Below are 18158 nucleotides of genomic sequence, written 5' to 3' on the forward strand. Positions count from 1 at the left end.
CTTTAATTCATTTTCATGTTAAAAGTGCTTAATCTGCAACTGGAGCTGTGCAATATCTAATGAGTCAGATTGTATCACAGGCAAACGTAAATGCGCAGATAGCGCGTTAAGTCCCTCATATTTTCGTATTTTGTCAGGTAATGTTAACTGCAATGCTTTTGCCAAACCTAACAGTCTGTTTTTAATCTCTGTCCGTAGGTTCTCACATGTTATCGTGTGCACGCCCAAAAACATCTGAGCCTCTGATAGAGCCATTGTTCACTACACTCTAACCACTTAAACTAAAATACCACACCGGAAAATCCACAATCCTTTACTGTCTTTACGTTCACAAAAGCATAGATAGACATTTATCCCGGACGAGACCCCAATTGTAATGGGAGAGGCGTTTTCAGAACACCGAAATGTATCATGGAGTTCACGGCTTGTTCTCCAGGCGTGGTATTACAATTAGGGACACGTGGTTTTCTAATCACAAAACAATGTTTGTTACATTAATTCAACTTATTTTTTTAAATAAACATTGAATCACTTAACATCACTTACTTCAAAGATAACCCCGAAAAGAATAATACCTTAAAATGTTCCTTCAAACCTCCAAAAGACTTCACGTTGAACAACAGACATGTGGTTACATTCAATCTACTTATAGTCATTGGATTTTCAGACGTCGACAGCCCAGTTCTGTGATTTCTTCTTGCAGCATCTTTGCAAAACACACAATCATACCCAACTTTCTCCACAATTAACCCGAAAACAAAAGCAGAAGAATGCACCGCTCAGCTCCCCCCACCCTCTGAGATTACTTCAGTAATATGAGCTGCTCTACTTCTTAAAGGTACATTGCGTAATTGTTCATTTCCTAATGGTACTTTCACATGACGATGGACTAAATAATTTCAGTTTGATGTCTTATTTGCATCACGACCTGGATTTGGACCCAGACCTGGGGGACATTTGTGTCGGTCTGAACAATAAAATCTATCCCAATACCACCCCGATTTTCAGTTCTGTCATCTCTCGCACTTTACAGCCAATCACTGCACGTTTCTTCCTGTCGCTGTATTTGTTCTCGACCTGCTGCATTTGTGATATTTGCGGCTCTGATGTGAAACGGCAAATGTCACCAATGATTATGGCAGAGCTCTTTTCTGTTAAACTGTGATTCAGCTTCTTTGAACGGCTGTTAAAACAAAATTAAGCGTCATTCCCTGACCCGGAAACAGAACTACTAGACCAGCAGGGAGACTGACGAAATGCGTTTCAACCCGGCTGACAGTATACCATAAGCTGGTGATTTTCACTTCCGAGTTTTTATCTGGAATGTATCAAAATTACATGTTTCGAATGAACACAAGTCACATCTTCAGACAGTCACATACACCGAATGGTGTTTGCTGGAACGTGATATCGACAGTGAAGTGAAATCGTCACACAATCTGCTCAGGTGTAGCTTCCAATTTCCCAAACCCACGAACCTTCTCACTGTCGCAGCTCTGAGACTTACAACTCAACATCCGTCCGACATTCATCAGTAATTAAAAATAACAGACATCAATTTTTCAAAACCATTGATGGTTGTTAATCGTTTTCTAAATTTAGTTTTGACCAAAATTTCAAGAGTTTCCATTTTTAGTTGATCTTTTTCTGAAGTGAATCTATCACGTTTGCTCAAGAGACACAAACTCTCCTGTTTCATTCTGTGCAGAAACCTTAAAATTCACTCTTCTGTAATTTTGAGCCAAGGCTTCCTTGGTCCGATTTGCTGTTCAATATTAACACAATACGTCATCTCACAGCCATGTGACATTTACACTTCCACAAGTTTTGAATGAAATTATTTCTTGCTGGCTGCACTTTGGGAGAGAGAAGGACAAGCAGCAGGATTTTAGTTGAACTCTCCATTCACCCGCTGCCAGCAGAACGCGGGGATTGCAGCTTCAATGAGTGGGTTACTGCCCATCCCGGGGATACTCCAAAAGGAAACCAACCACCTCACAATACACTGATCACAGGCTCAGAAACATGCATCACGATTATATTACACTGACTTCACCTCCGAGATGCATTTACACAATCCTTCAGTCAGTGGAACATTCCTTGAGCCGTTTTAGTTGTATTCAGCTCCTGTCACCTCTATGGACTGATTAATTTGAGTTTGAAATCATGTTTTCATCACGCCAAAGATTTGGATCCAGGTCTGGGAGACATTGGTATCTATGTGAGCAGTAAAACGTGGCCCAATACAACCCACCTAACCTGCACATCTTTGGACTGTGGGAGGAACCGGGGTGACAATCCTGATACTTTTGCTGCCAGTCTGGTCTCAATAAAATTTGAGACGGATCTGCAGGTATCAATTATTGTTTATTTTAACCTGCTAGCTGGGTGACTCACCCTATTGGGAGAGCAGGAAACAACCACTGTCTCCTGGATCTTCCACAGCCGGAGTACACACATGACACAACATTTCTGTACAGATACATTCAAGTTGCATCAAATTTCACATACATACAAACGAATAAGGCAACAGTAATGAATGCAAAATTCCCGTAGGCTATCCCTATACACTTGTTAACCTGGCAATATATCCTGATTGGCTCATTTCACCTTCCTCAGCCCTGGGCTCACTTCACATTCTACAGCCCTTGGGGGGGGGGGGAGGGTGAGGGGCTTTCACTCAGCATTCTCATCCTAGCAATTACCCATCCCCCATCCAAGCCATGCTTTGCTCAGTTCCTTTGTTCCGGCATCTACATTATCCTAACTAATTATCCCATTTTGTATCATTTTCGTTTGTTCATTTCCTCATTCCCTCCTTTTATCGTTTCATGATAACCTATTGGTCTAATCCCTAGCTGTGCTCACGATTCCCTTCTCGCATGATTCTGCGGAGGTTCCCGCACACAGAGGGGCAGTTCTGATAGCGATTTGGCGGGGAAAATGGAGGTGACAAAACATTGGTGGCTATACCATTAAAAATGAATTAGTATCCTTGATATGTATGCAGACTAGCATCTCAATCAGTATATCGGTTGAGCAGGGATCTCCCAGTGGCCCAGTTTATCCAGCTTTGGAATGGCTATTCGGGCTTCCTAGCAATGCGGGTTGCCCGAGGCCCAACAGTGACATGAGAGGCGTTCGCACAGCCACAAAGGAGCTGAAGGCCTGCCGTCAATGGTACATAGGTGTCGTTGTAACAGACGCATTTACTTGATGTCAAGGTTACCCGACACTTCCGATCAGTACAAGTGGAGAACAGACATGTTATATTATTTTCCATCTCTGCCAGCAAACAGCCGTACCCCTCACTGCTGAAACAATTCTCGGACGACCGGGAATCTCGATTGGATGTGAAGTGGCTAGGTATATACGCCCTCCACCTTTGAAGCTTACCATACTGTGAATGGGAGTTATCCTGAGGAAGGGGAAGGCAACTAACTGGTTGGGCCGAACCAGGATCGTAAGGAAGAGTAACTTGCTCATGCGGTGGCTCGGAACTCTGACAGTGAACCACAATTTTGGGGAGTTCCCCAAAGCGGTGAGACGGGAAATAACCTGGGCACCGATGCGGGGTTCGTGTAGCAGACAACCGATCCCTGGCCATTAATGTGGTGGTAAATTTGGTAGAAGAGATTCATGCTGGTTAGGTTTCACTCATTCTGGGTCCTAAGTGAAGAAAGTATGCCTCCTGATAACCTGCGTTCTCGCCGTGCCTCCCTTCTTACTCGTTCCGTCCTCTTGCTATTCCTCCTCTCTCCCCTACAACCTTTTCCTACCCCCTCCACACGGTCTGAGTTTACCTTTCTGGCACCTGTCACATAAAATAACACATTGTCAGAGATTTAGTTCTACTTTTCATTACACAAGCAGAGACCCAGATTGAGTTAGTGCTTCACTCATATGCAGTATCAAAGACTTACAATTAATTCCACTCTCACACGCACTAACAAATTGGACAGAGCAATGATTCTGCTCTGAAACACAGGCACAGAGACTGAAAGAGTTATTGTGCACTCACACACAGTAGCAGAGATTGAGACAGAGTTAATTCTTGCACTAATAGAGACTGACAGGTACAGAATTGGCCCACCTCATTCCCCAGCACCAGATCCAGCAATGCCTCCTTCCGAGCTCGACCGAGAACAAATTGTTCTGAACACATTTCAGAAATCCTGGATCTCGCCACTCTCTTGTTCTTAAACATCTCTGTGATTTCCCTACAGATTTATTCCTCTATCACTCTCTCATCACACCTTCCTTTTTTTCTTCACTACCTTTTCTGAACTTTTTGTATCCTTGAACATTAAACACCCAATCCTCACCATTTTAAACCACAATTTCATCATTGTCACTACATCATATTCTCACCTGGATATGCTTCTCGTTCACCAATCTTATTTCCCACACTTTGTCTGATAACACACACACATTCTAAACCTGTCCTTGTATTCCTCTTAGATTCCTACTTCATCGACTCCTGTCTAATACGATTCTACTTTCTTCTCCACTTGTTCTTCTTTTCTCCTTCTCCGTACTGGTACTCATCCTCCTACCAGTTTAGCTCAAACCCTCCTGACCCACACAAGTGACCCTCCCGATCAGGCAGATAGACAGAGAGTGAATAGCTGCTTCCTGGCCCATAACTGATTCCAATGTCCCATTAATCTGAATCCCTCCCCTCTGTGCAGGCTCAAGCCATGTATTGATGCTCCTGTTCTCCACATTTCTACTCTCTTTAGCACGTGGCACTAACAGTAATCCAGAGATTAACCCTCTCAAGGCTCTGCGTTTTAACTCGCTCCATAGTTCCTTCAGGGTATTCTCTATTTGTCTGAGGGATCTTCACCTCCTGCGACATAGGATCCAGGAATGTCTGATCCTCCCGGATGCTCTGCAGTGGCTCCAGCTGCCCCTCAAGCTCGGAAATTCTAAACTTGAGCTCCAGCAGCTGGAGACACTTCCTACACATTTGGCCCCCAAGGCACATGAAGTGGTCGAGAGGTTACCACATGGATCAGGAACTGCAGCAGCAGTGGGGTTATCCTCGAGCACCGGCTGATATTTATCCAGGAATTGCAGCTTGGAAAGGATATTATAATTATCCTCAGCATTTACTGGGAGCTGAGTTGTGTGGAATTCTGGTTCAGGAGAGAGATTGTCAATAGTGAGAATAACACCTCATTTCAGCTCCCTCCAGATTTCTATTTTTTCCTGAAGGAAAGGTGGAGGAATTAACAAAAGGCAGCATGTACAGACTGGGAGAGAATTTTGGGGCGACATTTGGCTCAGTGTTTAACACTGCTGCGTATGACGCTGAGGACCCGGGTTCGAATCCCAGCCCTGGGCCACTGTCCGTGTGGAGTTTGCACATTCTCCCCGAGTGTGCGTGGGTTTCACCCCCACAAACACAAATATGTGTCATTTAGGTAGATTGGCCACGCTAAATTGCCCCATAATTGGAAAAAAAAATAATTAGGTACTCTAAATTTATTTTTTTAAATCAATTTGACAACCTTTTCAATCCAGAATTAGGAAGATTAGAATATTGGAAGATGAGTAAACTGTGCTTCTTCATATCTGCTCTGCCATTTGATCATCATACCAGTAACATTTGGGTGAAGGACTTTAATTGCGAATCTCAATTTTGTTAAAGTCTGAGCAAATCTGGAAACTCCAATGTGATATTGATAAACACAGGATTTCAGGCAAAATGTATCCAAACAGGAAGAGGCAATTGATGAAAAATCTCCACAAACCAGCAACAAGGATGTGATTGGAATCCCCGTGTGCAAATCCCAATGGATTAACAGTCCATCACCTTAACCTCTCACTCACCTTGTCACCTCTCTGAGTTTCTGAACAGTCTCAGAGGCTTTTTCCATTCATGAAAAGTTGGTCAGAAGGTTCTGAATGTGCAGCCAGGTGAGCAATGTTGGAAATGCAGTTTCTGGAAGCAAAATAAATTTCTGTCACATCAGGTCAGGGACTGTCTGGAATGGACCAGTGTGAAACATTTCCCCATCAATTAAATTGGGACAAAAGCAAAATCCTGCAGATTATATTGAATCTGTTCATTGAATATTGAACAACCCATCAATGGGAAAATATTGTTTGATGTGTATCACAAAATAATGCCATGGGATGAATGTAGATATCTATTAAATCTCCCTTTGACATTCTCTGTTATAACAGGAATATCTACAATATTTTATTCCACCCACACAAAGGATCCCTCGTCATTGATACCATTTCAGTCAATCTCCACTGCACACACTCCACGGTCTTGGCGGTTTTCCAAAGGATTTGTCTGACCTCGTCAAATCCTATTTTCATAAACTGAGACATGTAATAAAAATTCATCTCAGTCTGCAATCATGAATAACACGGCCCCTTCATTCCATGTATTCGTATTTTCACTTCCCTAATCCAACTTCTTGAGCACACAAGTTTTCACTTTCTGTAAACTCCCTTCAATAAAAGTGCTCACTTTCCCCATCGACAATTTGTAAATGTTTTTTTTGTGTAAATATCTTGTAAAAGAAGAGGTACGAGAAAGACAGGCTGTACGTAATGGTGACATGTCATGTGGACCAGATGTGATGTAGCTGAAGATGCTGAGTGATGTAATAGTGAACATTGTGAAGTTACTGCCAGAAACTTCCGAATTCTATTTGTGTGTTTAATGGACAGCTACAATCCACTTGTTTATTCCAGGGCACAACAATGAATAAAGTGAATCAGTGCTGAACAGTTTCCAGCATCCCAAATCTCCAATTTATTCTTATTGAGAATCCCGACGTCGATGGATGTTTTTTGCTCGAAGAATGAGACCAGCAACTCCAGGGAATACAGCAGCGATACCTCCAAGATCTGATCATTAACACAATCAGAATCACAGAATATTACAGTGCAGGAGAGGCCATTCAGCCCATCGAGTGTGCACTGAAAGCTTGAAAATCCCTGACTTGCCTCCCAAGTCCCTTTAGCCAGCATTTGGCTCATATCCTTGGTTGTTATGACTCCCCAAGTGCTCATCCAGATATGTTTTAAAGGATGTGAGCAACCCAGACTCTCCCACCCTCCCAGGCAGTGCATTCCAGACCTTCAACAACCTCTGGTAAAAAGGTTTTTCCTCAAATTCCAATAAACGTCCAACCCCAGACCACGAACATGTGTTCCTTCGTGAATGACCCTTCAACTAAGGGGAACAGCTGCTCCCTCTCCACCCTGTTTATGCCCCTCAATCTTGTACACTTCAATCAGGTCACCACTCAGTCTTCTCTGCTCCAGTGATCGCAACCCAAGCTTACCCAACCCCTCTTCATAACTTAAATGTTCCATTCCAAGCAATATCCTGGGAAATGATCTCTGCACCCGCTCCAGTGCAATCATATCCTTCATAAAAGGTGGTGACCCGAATTGCACACAGTACTCGGTGCTTGACAGTTACAAGGAAGCGAGGAAGGATCTAAAGAGAGAGCTAAGACGAACAAGGAGTGGACATGAGAAGTCTTTGGCAGGTAGGATCAAGGAAAACCCAAAAGCTTTCTATAGGTATGTCAGGAATAAAAGAATGACTAGGGTAAGAGTAGGGCCAGTCAAGGACAGTGGTGGGAAGTTGTGTGTGGAGGCTGAGGAGATAAGCGAGATACTAAATGAATACTTTTCGTCAGTATTCACTCAGGAAAACGATATTGTTGTGGAGGAGAATGCTGAGATCCAGGCTATTAGAATAGATGGCATTGAGGTGCGTAGGGAAGAAGTGTTGGCAATTCTGGACAAGGTGAAAATAGATAAGTCCCCGGTGCCTGATGGGATTTATCCGAGGATGCTCTGGGAAGCCAGGGAAGAGATTGCTGAGCCTTTGGCTTTGATTTTTATGTCATCATTGGCTACAGGAATAGTGCCAGAGGACTGGAGGATAGCAAATGTGGTCCCTTTGTTCAAGAAGGGGAGTAGAGATAACCCCGGTAACTATAGGCTGGTGAGCCTCACGTCTGTTGTGGGTTAAGTCTTGGAGAGGATTATAAGAGATACGATTTATAATCATCTATGAAAAATTAAATTAAATGAAAATCGCTTATTGTCACGAGTAGGCTTCAATGAAGTTACTGTGAAAAGCCCCTAGTCGCCACATTCCGGCGCCCGTCCGGAGAGGCTGGTACGGGAATCGAACTGTGCCGCTGGCCTGCTTGGTCCTATCTCGATAGGAATAATATGATTAGGGATAGTCAGCATGGTTTTGTGAAGGGTAGGTCATGCCTCACAAACCTTATCGAGTTCTTTGAGAAGGTGACTGAACAGGTAGACGAGGGTAGAGCAGTTGATGTGGTGTATATTGATTTCAGTAAAGCGTTTGATAAGGTTCCCCACGGTCGGCTATTGCAGAAAATACGGAGGCTGGGGATTGAGGGTGATTTAGAGATGTGGATCAGAAATTGGCTAGTTGAAAGAAGACAGAGAGTGGTAGTTGATGGGAAATGTTCAGAATGGAGTTCAGTTACGAGTGGCGTACCACAAGGATCTGTTCTGGGGCCGTTGCTGTTTGTCATTTTTATAAATGACCTAGAGGAGGGCGCAGAAGGATGGGTGAGTAAATTTGCAGACGACACTAAAGTCGGTGGAGTTGTAGACAGTGCGGAAGGATGTTGCAGGTTACAGAGGGACATAGATAAGCTGCAGAGCTGGGCTGAGAGGTGGCAAATTGAGTTTAATGTGGAGAAGTGTGAGGTGATTCACTTTGGAAAGAATAACAGGCATGCGAAATATTTGGCTAATGGTAAAATTCTTGGTACTGTGGATGAGCAGCGGGATCTCGGTGTCCATGTACATAGATCCCTGAAAGTTGCCACCCAGGTTGATAGGGTTGTGAAGAAGGCCTATGGTGTGTTGGCCTTTATTGGTAGAGGGATTGAGTTCCGGAGCCATGAGGTCATGTTGCAGCTGTACAAATCTCTGGTACGGCCACATTTGGAGTATTGCGTACAGTTCTGGTTGCCTCATTATAGGAAGGACGTGGAAGCTTTGGAACGGGTGCAGAGGAGATTTACCAGGATGTTGCCTGGTATGGAAGGAAAATCTTATGAGGAAAGGACTTGATGTTGTTTTTGTTAGAGAGAAGAAGGTTAAGAGGTGACTTAACAGAGGCATACAAAAAGATCAGAGGGTTAGATAGGGTGGACAGTGAGAGCCTTCTCCCGCGGATGGAGGTGGCTAGCACGAGGGGACATAGCCTTAAATTGAGGGGTAATAGATATAGGACAGAGGTCAGAGGTAGGTTTTTTACGCAAAGAGTGGTGAGGCCGTGGAATGCCCTACCTGCAACAGTAGTGTACTCGCCAACATTGAGGGCATTTAAAAGTTTATTGGATAAGCATATGGATGATAATGGCATAGTGTAGGTTAGATGGCCTTTAGTATTTGACTTCCCATGTCGGTGCAACATCGTGAGCCGAAGGGCCTGTACTGCGCTGTATCGTTCTATGTTCAATGTACTCCAGCTGTGGTCTCACCAAAGTTTGATATACCTCCAACATGACCTGCCTGCGTTTGCAATCTCCGCCTGTTACAACCTGCCTGCTTACCACTGGCTGGGGATTAATGGCAATCCCACAATCGTGAGGGAGTATGAGCTGCCCAATGAAGGAGGCGGAGGAATCATTAGCCGATCCCTGTATAAATAGAGCTGGCCAGTTTGGAACCAGCTTGGGAGGAGTGAGCAGCAAGGAAGTTACTGCTGCTTTCATACATATATATGTTATTGTAAATAAATGTTATTTATTTCTATCCTTCAACTCGTGCTGGATTCCTCGTGGTCCTCACAGAAATGCCTCAATTGGTAAAGTCAAGTATCCCAGATACATTTTTCACCACCTTATTAACCTGCCCTTCTGCCTTCAGGAATATATGGACAAACATGTCAAGGTCCCTTTGTTCCTCCGCGTTTCCATTGTTAAGCCATTCATTGAATACTTCCTTGTCACATTACTCCGTCGAAGTGGACTATCTCACACTTTTCAGGGTTAAATTCCATCAACAACTTTTCTGCCCATCCCGTCTTTATCTTCCTGTAACTCAAGACACTCAACCTCACCGTAAGCTTGAAATTCAGTGAAAGGATTTCACCCTCCTCTCGGAATCTGATCACCACCTCAATCCTAACATTCAGCTTGGGTGGGCAGACAAGACAACTTCCTTCCCGCAGCCCCCCAGCACAGACTGGATAATATCCCAAACTCCTCTCCTGCTATTGACACATTGCTCCACCACTTTGTTCTGTTCACAAAACTCCAGACCTTTTCTTCTCTCTTCAACTAACATCTTGTCCTGATTAAGACCATCCTGGGAAGAGGGGCTCGGCATTCCGAGTTCCTCTGCAGACATCCGGTTGCTGGTGATGGACCAAAGGAGGCCAACAACCGGAAAGAAAGCCTCTCTCACAGCCCCGTGCGCATGGCTCCATTAGACGGTTCAGCCAATACCTGCAGAATAGACAATGGAGAGTAGTGTGAGCAATTTCAGCGTCACAATTCTCTGGACATAGAGGATTCAGAATAAGACATTACTGAAAATACTGAACAGATCCACTGGGAGCAGGACTGAAGACAAAGGGGAAAATCCAGTTGATTTCTAGTCGAAAGATGTAACAGCTGGATAATGGGAGCTGAATCAGTCCTTGTTTTAAAATCTCTGTAGATTATCTGCAGGAAAGTGAAGGACAATTTAAACCGGTAAAATACAGGTTTTGTCCTGCTACGGAGGAACTTCTCAGTCTCACAGATGGTCAAACGGAATAAGGATCGGGTGGGATTTGAATCCAGACTTCTCTTTGGGTCAGTCACTTTAGCGAACGAAGTTACAGAGTGTGAGGATATTCAGCTAATCACAAGGGAATGTTGGAAATACTTTACGGATCTGTGGTAACTGTGAAAAGAGAAATAGTTAACATTTCACATCCTGACCTTTCATTGCAATGACCTGTTCCTCTCTCCACAGAAGCTGCCGGATCAGCTGAATATTTCCAGCATTTTCTGTCTTTGTTACAGATTTGCAGCATCTGCAGTATTTTGCTTTTGGGTCAAAGGACAATGAGTTTCCTGCCCTCAGGGTTATTGCAGGTCTCTCTGCTTGTGGGTGTCGCTGATTCGACCAAACATTTACAGTCTAACAGTAATTGACCGTGTGAATGGGCGGTGAGGTGATTCTTGAACCGCTACAACTCCATATGGTGTGTGTACACACAGTGCTGTGAAGAAGCGGTTCCAGGTTTGGTGCAAAAAAAGCCAATGTCAGGAGTGGGATTTGAGCCCACAGCCTCCAGAGGAGACTGCGACCTGAACGCAGCGCCTTAGACCGCTCGGCCATCCTGACCGAGTTGATCGCTTGTATCCGAAATGTTAGGTGCAATGGGGCGGAGGTCGGGTGCTCTTTCCGAACGTCGGAACGAACTCGATGGGCCGAGTGGCCTCCTTCTGCATTGTAGGGATTCTATGATCGTTTAAACGTGGTGAAAACGGCAGCATCAGGGCAGCATCTGGGGCTGTTTAGCTCGGGGCTAAATCGCTGGCTTTGAAAGCAGACCAAGCAGGCCAGCAGCACGGTTCAATTCCCATAACAGCCACCCCGAACAGGCGCCGGAATGTGGTGACTAGGGGCTTTTCACAGTAACTTCATTGAAGCCTACTCGTGACAATAAGCGATTTTCATTTTCAGAAGCTAAGGTCTCAGGCCAGAGTAAGAATCCTATGTCGTGACACACAGAATAACAGAAATCAATTGCATAAATACATTTATTGTGGTCTGGTGCCATCTGCTGGCTGAACCGGAGCGGTGCGACACGGCCACTTTCATTCTGGAGCATTTTAAATTGGAGTACAATAACTTACGCAAAGTACGAATTTATGAAACTAATGCAAAGCACCAAAAGGACTCAGGTTCCTTGAGTGAGCGATGGTGGTATTGTGGTGAGCATAGCTGCCTTTCAAGCAGTTGATTTTAGTAACGCATTTGATAAGTTCCCCATGGTCAGCTCATGAAGAAAGTAAAGAGGTGTGGGATAGAGGGAAATTTGGCCAATTGGATAAGTAACTGGCTATCACATAGAAGACAGAGGGTGGTGTGAATGGAAAATTTTCAGACTGGAGACTAGTTACCAGCGGTGTACCACAGGGATCAGTGCTGGGTCCTCTGCTATTTGTGATTTGTATCAATGACTTGGAGGAGGGGGTTGAAGGGTGGGTCAGTAAATTTGCTGATGACACCAAGATTGGTGGAGTAGTGGATGAGGTGGAGGGCTGTTGCAGGCTGCAAAGAGACATTGATAGGATGCAGAGCTGGGCCGAAAAATAGCAGATGAAGTTTAACCCTGATAAGTGCGAGGTGATTCATTTTGGTGGAAAAAATTTGAATGTGGATTACAGGGTCAACGGCAGGGTTCTGAGGAATGTGGAGGAACAGAGAGATCTTCGGGTTCATGTCCACAGATCTCTGAAGGTTGCCACTCAAGTGGACAGAGCCATGAAGAAGGCTTATAGTGCGTTAGCGTTTATTAACACGGGGCTTGAGTTTAAGAGCCGCGGGGTTATGCTGCAAGTATATATGACCCTGGTGAGATCACATTTGGAGTATTGTGTGCAGTTCTGGTCATCTCATTGTGGGAAGGATGTGGACGCATTGGAAAGGGTGCAAAGGAGATTTACCAGGATGCTGCCTGGTTTGCAGGATAGGTCTCATGAGGAAAGGTTGTGGGAGCTAGGGGTTTTCACTTTGGAGTGGAGGAGGATGAGAGGCGTCTTAATAGAGGTTTATAAGATGATGAGGGGGATAGATAGAGTGAACGTTAAGAGACTATTTCCTCGGGTTGATGTAGCTGTTACAAGGGGACATAACTATAAGATTCAGAGTGGGAGATATAGGAGGGAGGTCCTAGGTAGGTTCTTTATTCAGAGAGTGGTTAGAGTGTGGAATGGACTGCCTGCTGTGATAGTGGAGTCGGACATTTTAGGAACTTTCAAGCGGTTATTGGAGAGGCACATGGAGCACACCAGATTGACAGGGAGTGGGATAGTTTGTCTTGGTTTCGGACAATGCTCGGTACAACATCGAGGGCCGCAGGGCCTGTTCTGTGCTGTACTGTTCTCTGTTCTATGACAAAGTGAAACCCTGCGCATTTTACACATTGCTTTGGAGCTGCCAGGTTTCTGTCACTCACTCAACCTCTCTGTATCAGTCTGTAAGCTGCTTCTGTCCTCTTCACAACATACTTCACTCCCTATCTTTGTGTGATTTTCAGAACTTCCCCACACAATGAACTTATCCAGATATAAAATCCTGAAACAAGCAGAAAACCTCTGTGAGTCTGATGTGATTTAACACGTAGCCTTCGGATCGGCATTGAGACGCATGGTCATGCACCATAACACCTCCTGTCGAAGATTAAATCTCAATGCTGACAGATTTCCTCACTTACACCTTGATTGTATTCTGTCAAATGAAGATCAGAACAGAATCATGAAAGGGAACAGAATATTCGCTCCCTCTCTCCTTTCATCATAATCATATCATAACATTTACAGTGCAGAAGGAGGCCACTCGGCCCATCGAGTTTGCACCTGCTCTTGGAAAGAGCATCCTACCCAAGGTCAACACCTCCACCCTATCCCCATAAACCAGTAACCCCACCCAACACTAAGGGCAATTTTGGACACTAAGGGCAATTTATCACGGCCAACCCACCTAACCCGCACATCTTTGGACTGTGGGGGGAAACCGGAGCACCCGGAGGAAACCCACGCACACACGGGGAGGACGTGCAGACTCCGCACAGACAGTGACCCAAGCCGGAATCGAACCTGGGACCCTGGAGCTGTGAAGCAATTGTGCTATCCACAATGCTTCCTTCTTTACTTTTTGTGGATTGACATCTAATGGAAGAGTAACAGAAAAAAACAAATAACTAGAGAGCAGAAACACAACATTATCCTGTGGGGTCAAATTATTCTCAAATTTCCCACTATATTGAGTGAGTGAGAAATACTTTAGCCTTTAGAGTTCAAAATGAATCCGAATCTGATTGAATACACGAATGGTAGAGTTTTATTTCCTTTTATTTTGAAGTACAAGGGAGCAGTCCCATCCTTTCTTTTCTTCCTACATTGTTATCTCCGTTTCTCCTTTCTCTCCCAGATGCTAAAATGGCGGGAATTCCAATTTAATTTCCTTTTCATTCGGGGTTTTATCAATTCCAAACGATATTGAACATTCCAATCGAATGGATTTGTTATTTCCCATTGTTGCTCCCTGTGTCTATTATGTTGTATTCTCTCACTGTCTGTTTATGATCAATGTTCCATCTCACTGTCTGTTCTGGTGAAGATCAGCGGCATCGCCCGCCTCGCAGCCTTCAAGTTGCTTTTCGCCAATCATAGAAACATAGACAATAGGAGAAAGAAGAGGCCATTCTGCTCTTCGAGCCTTCTCTGCCATTCATTGTGATCATGGCTGATCATCCAACTCAATAGGCTGCACCCTCCTTCCCCCACCTCCCCTCCCGTATTGCTGATTGCATTCGCCCCACGTGCTTTGTCAAATTGTTTATTGAAAATATAGTGGTTTTGCCTTAACAAATTCCTGTGGGAGCAAATTCCAACCTGACAAAACCCTGCCTACACATTTATACTCTTCTCCATCCAACACGGTCTACCCCATATCCTAAGACTGTGACCCCCGGTTCTGAACACCCCAACATCAGGAACATTCTTCCTGCATCTCCTCTATCCGGTCCTTTTGGAATTCGGTTGCTTTCCATGAGACCCCCTTCATTCTTCTGAATCCCAGTGAATACGCTCGCAACAGCTCAATCTCTCTACATTCGTCTGACCTTTAATCCCAGGAATCAATCTGCTGTACCTTCTCTGCGGTCCCTCGACAGGAAGAACATTCTTTCTCAGAGAAGGAGACCCACCATTTGGCGCTGCCCTTTTGGCGCCGATCATTTGGCGCCGACCTTTTGGCGCTCATCTGTTTTGGCGCTGGCCTTTTGGGCGCTCATCTGTTTGGCGCCAATTCAGACTACTTCAGCAATTAATGATAACAATCTACACCCTTGGTGCTACATAAGCCTGTTCTCTATTCACATTTGAAAGCTAGAAATACAGTTTTGCTTTTAATTTCTCTTAGACCCCATACCAGAAATGGCTGAAAAAATTCTAAGCAAGAGAGACAAACCAATTTTAACACACGATGGATATTTATACGTGTTTTATAAATGTAGCAAAAGCGACCCATTGTTAATGTTTTGGAGATGCGAATTAAAAAACGAGTGTAAAGGTCGCATTCACACTAAAAACAATGAAGTAGTGAAGGAAGTGAACGGACATTCTCATGGTGCTTCAGCAGTGGGTGTGGAAGTTGCTACCATCAAAACAAGTTTGAAGCGTAAAGCTGAAGAAACTCTTGAAGTGCCGTCAACAATTTTAAACGGATGTCTTGAAAATAGTTCTCAAGCTGCACAAGCATCACTTCCAAACTCAGAGGCTCAACTCAACTCAAACGGGAATGGTCCAAATCAAACACTTCTGAAATACATTAAGGCCGATGAGCGTATCTTAAACATTGCACAACAGTTTGATCCACGGACACCACTTGAATATGTACGTGGTTTAGCCCATAACTATGAACTGCATTAACCTTTTATACTCGTTTTATTACATTCCTACCAATATATTCAATACACAACAAAGGCGCCAAAACAGCTGGGCGCCAAAATAATGAGCGCCAAATCAATTTAGCGCCAAAATGGCGGTTTCAAATGATCGGTGCCAAAAGGTCGGCGCCAAAACGTACCCGACCCAGCAAATGTACACACGATATTCCAGACGTGGTCTCACAAAGCCCTGTATAATTGCTCCAAGACATTCCTGCTCCTGCACTGAAATCCTATCGTGATCAAGGCCAACATACTGTTGGCTTCCTTCAATGCCTGCTCCACCTGCAAGCTTACCCTCAGCTTCAGGTGTACGAGGACACTCAGGTCTCATTGCACATTCCCCTCTCCTATTCATGGACATTCAGATGATAATCTCGCTTCCTGATTTTACTCCCAAAGTGGATAACCTCACATTTTTATAAATTATACATTCATCTGTCATTGATTTTCCCACTCACCAAATTCATGCGGAGGTTGGACAATTCATCCTGTCAGTTGGACTTTCATCATAGCTGGATTCCAACTTCCGTGACGATCAGTGTGGAGTTTGCACGTTGTCCCAGTGCCTACGTGGGGTTTTTTCTGGGTCCTCCTGTTTCCTCCCACAGTCTAACGATGTGTAGGTTAGGTGGCTTCGTCATGAGCAAGTGTGGGGTTACGGGGAGAAGCGGAGGAGTGGGCCCAGAGCGAGTGCGCTTTCGGAAGTTCGGTGCAGTCTCAAGAGGCCGAATGTCCTGCAGGGATTCTCTGGATAACTAATTAGAATCGTAATAACTCCGACATTGACCGGATGTTGAAGGCGTCTGAGTGATGTCCATCATGATGCGATCAAATGTTTGTATCTTTCAGTCTTTCCGCAATGTTTGTTTACAATGTGTAGAAACATGTTGGACATGGCGTTGAAGTGTTTCCCATCAGTCCATTCACAGCAATCCTTCAGCTGATATGATGGAAATGTAATTTGCTGGCAGAAACTATATTTCCAACATTTCACATCTGGCTGTACATCTGGACCAATGTACAAAGACAACCTGCTTCCGTTAGTTATTGCGGATGTTAAAAGTCCATGAGGTGGTTTGGTGAATTCGGTTACATGGCGAGTTGGCCGAGAGGTGATGGTGATGCGCTGCTAATCCATTGTGCTTTGCATCTGCGGGTCTGAATCCATCCCCGTTGTTGATCCATTTCCTGCCTCTCTGCGTTGGCCCACTTATTAAGGGTCACCTGATGATTGGTGTAGTGTATCCGGAACTAGGATGCAGTTTAGATTCCGAGTTCAACTGGCCTGAGGAGTGAATTGTCTTGCACAAATATCTATACTGATATTACTAATCCTCTGTCTGATAATCGATTTAAATCACGACACCAGCTTTAGGTATGAGTTTGGCACCATGAAAAATGCGGCTTCAGAAGCTCCAAAACAGCCGCCAGCTTCATCTGGGGCACTGCTGGCAGATTTTGTCTTTCCAGAAACGGCCGCTCAGCCGAAAACAAGGTAATCTGATGATCTAATTACACTGTAAGACGTGTCATGTGGGAGTACATTTAAGAAGCGAATGTTTAAGCAATGTACCTTTAAGAAATGAGGCAGCTTATATTACTGAGCTGATGTCAGAGGGTGGGGGAGCTGATTGGTGGGATTTATTCCCTGTCCGAAAGATTATTTCGGGCCTCTGGATTCCCAATCCAGAGACACAATCTTTCATCCCTCTGAACAAAAAATCAGTTGATTCAGCTGATTATTAAACATCTTAGGGCAGTGGGCCGATGAATGGCAGATGGAGTTTAATTTGGATAAATGTGAGGTGATGCATTTTGGTCGATCAAATCAGGGATTGACCTACTCAGTTAAGACCATAAGACATAGGAGCGGAAGTAAGGCCATTCGGCCCATCGAGTCCACTCCACAAAGGGACTCCTTAATGGGAGGGTGTTGGGGAGAATTACAGAACAAACAGATCTAGGGGTACAGGCTCACAGCTCCTTGAAGGTGGTGGCGCAGGTGGACAGGGTGGTGAAGAAGGCATTCAGCATGCTAGGTTTTAAGGTCACAATATTGAATACAAGAGTTTGGACGTCTTGTTCAAGTGGTACAAGACATTGGTAAGACCACACATGAAATATTGTGTTCAGTTCCGGTCAGCCTATGTCTGGAAGGATATTGTTAAACTAGAAAGAGTGCGGAAATGATTTACAAGGATGCTACCAGGACTTGATGGTCTGAGTGAAAAGTGGAGGCTGGATAGGCTGGGACTTTTTTTCCTGGAGCGTAGGAGGTTTCGGGTGATGTCATAGAGGTCTATGAAATAATGAGGAGCATAAATAAGGTAATGAGGAGCATCTGGAACGGGCTGCCAGAGGCACTGGGAGGGGCGGGTATCATTTTGTCTTTTAAAAATCAGTGAGAATGTTACATGGGCAGGTTGGGTATAGAGGGATATGGGCCAAA

The 18158-nt window shown here is 44.5% G+C and overlaps 1 non-coding gene across 1 annotated transcript; it reads right to left on the reverse strand.

The window, feature by feature from the left end:
• Window positions 1-11289: 11289 nt before the first annotated feature.
• Window positions 11290-11373, reverse strand: trnal-cag. The gene has a single exon. It is a non-coding gene; the product is annotated as a tRNA-Leu (tRNA).
• Window positions 11374-18158: the final 6785 nt, after the last annotated feature.

Source organism: Scyliorhinus canicula, chromosome 31 (assembly GCF_902713615.1).
Source record: "Scyliorhinus canicula chromosome 31, sScyCan1.1, whole genome shotgun sequence".
Taxonomy (NCBI): domain Eukaryota; kingdom Metazoa; phylum Chordata; class Chondrichthyes; order Carcharhiniformes; family Scyliorhinidae; genus Scyliorhinus; species Scyliorhinus canicula.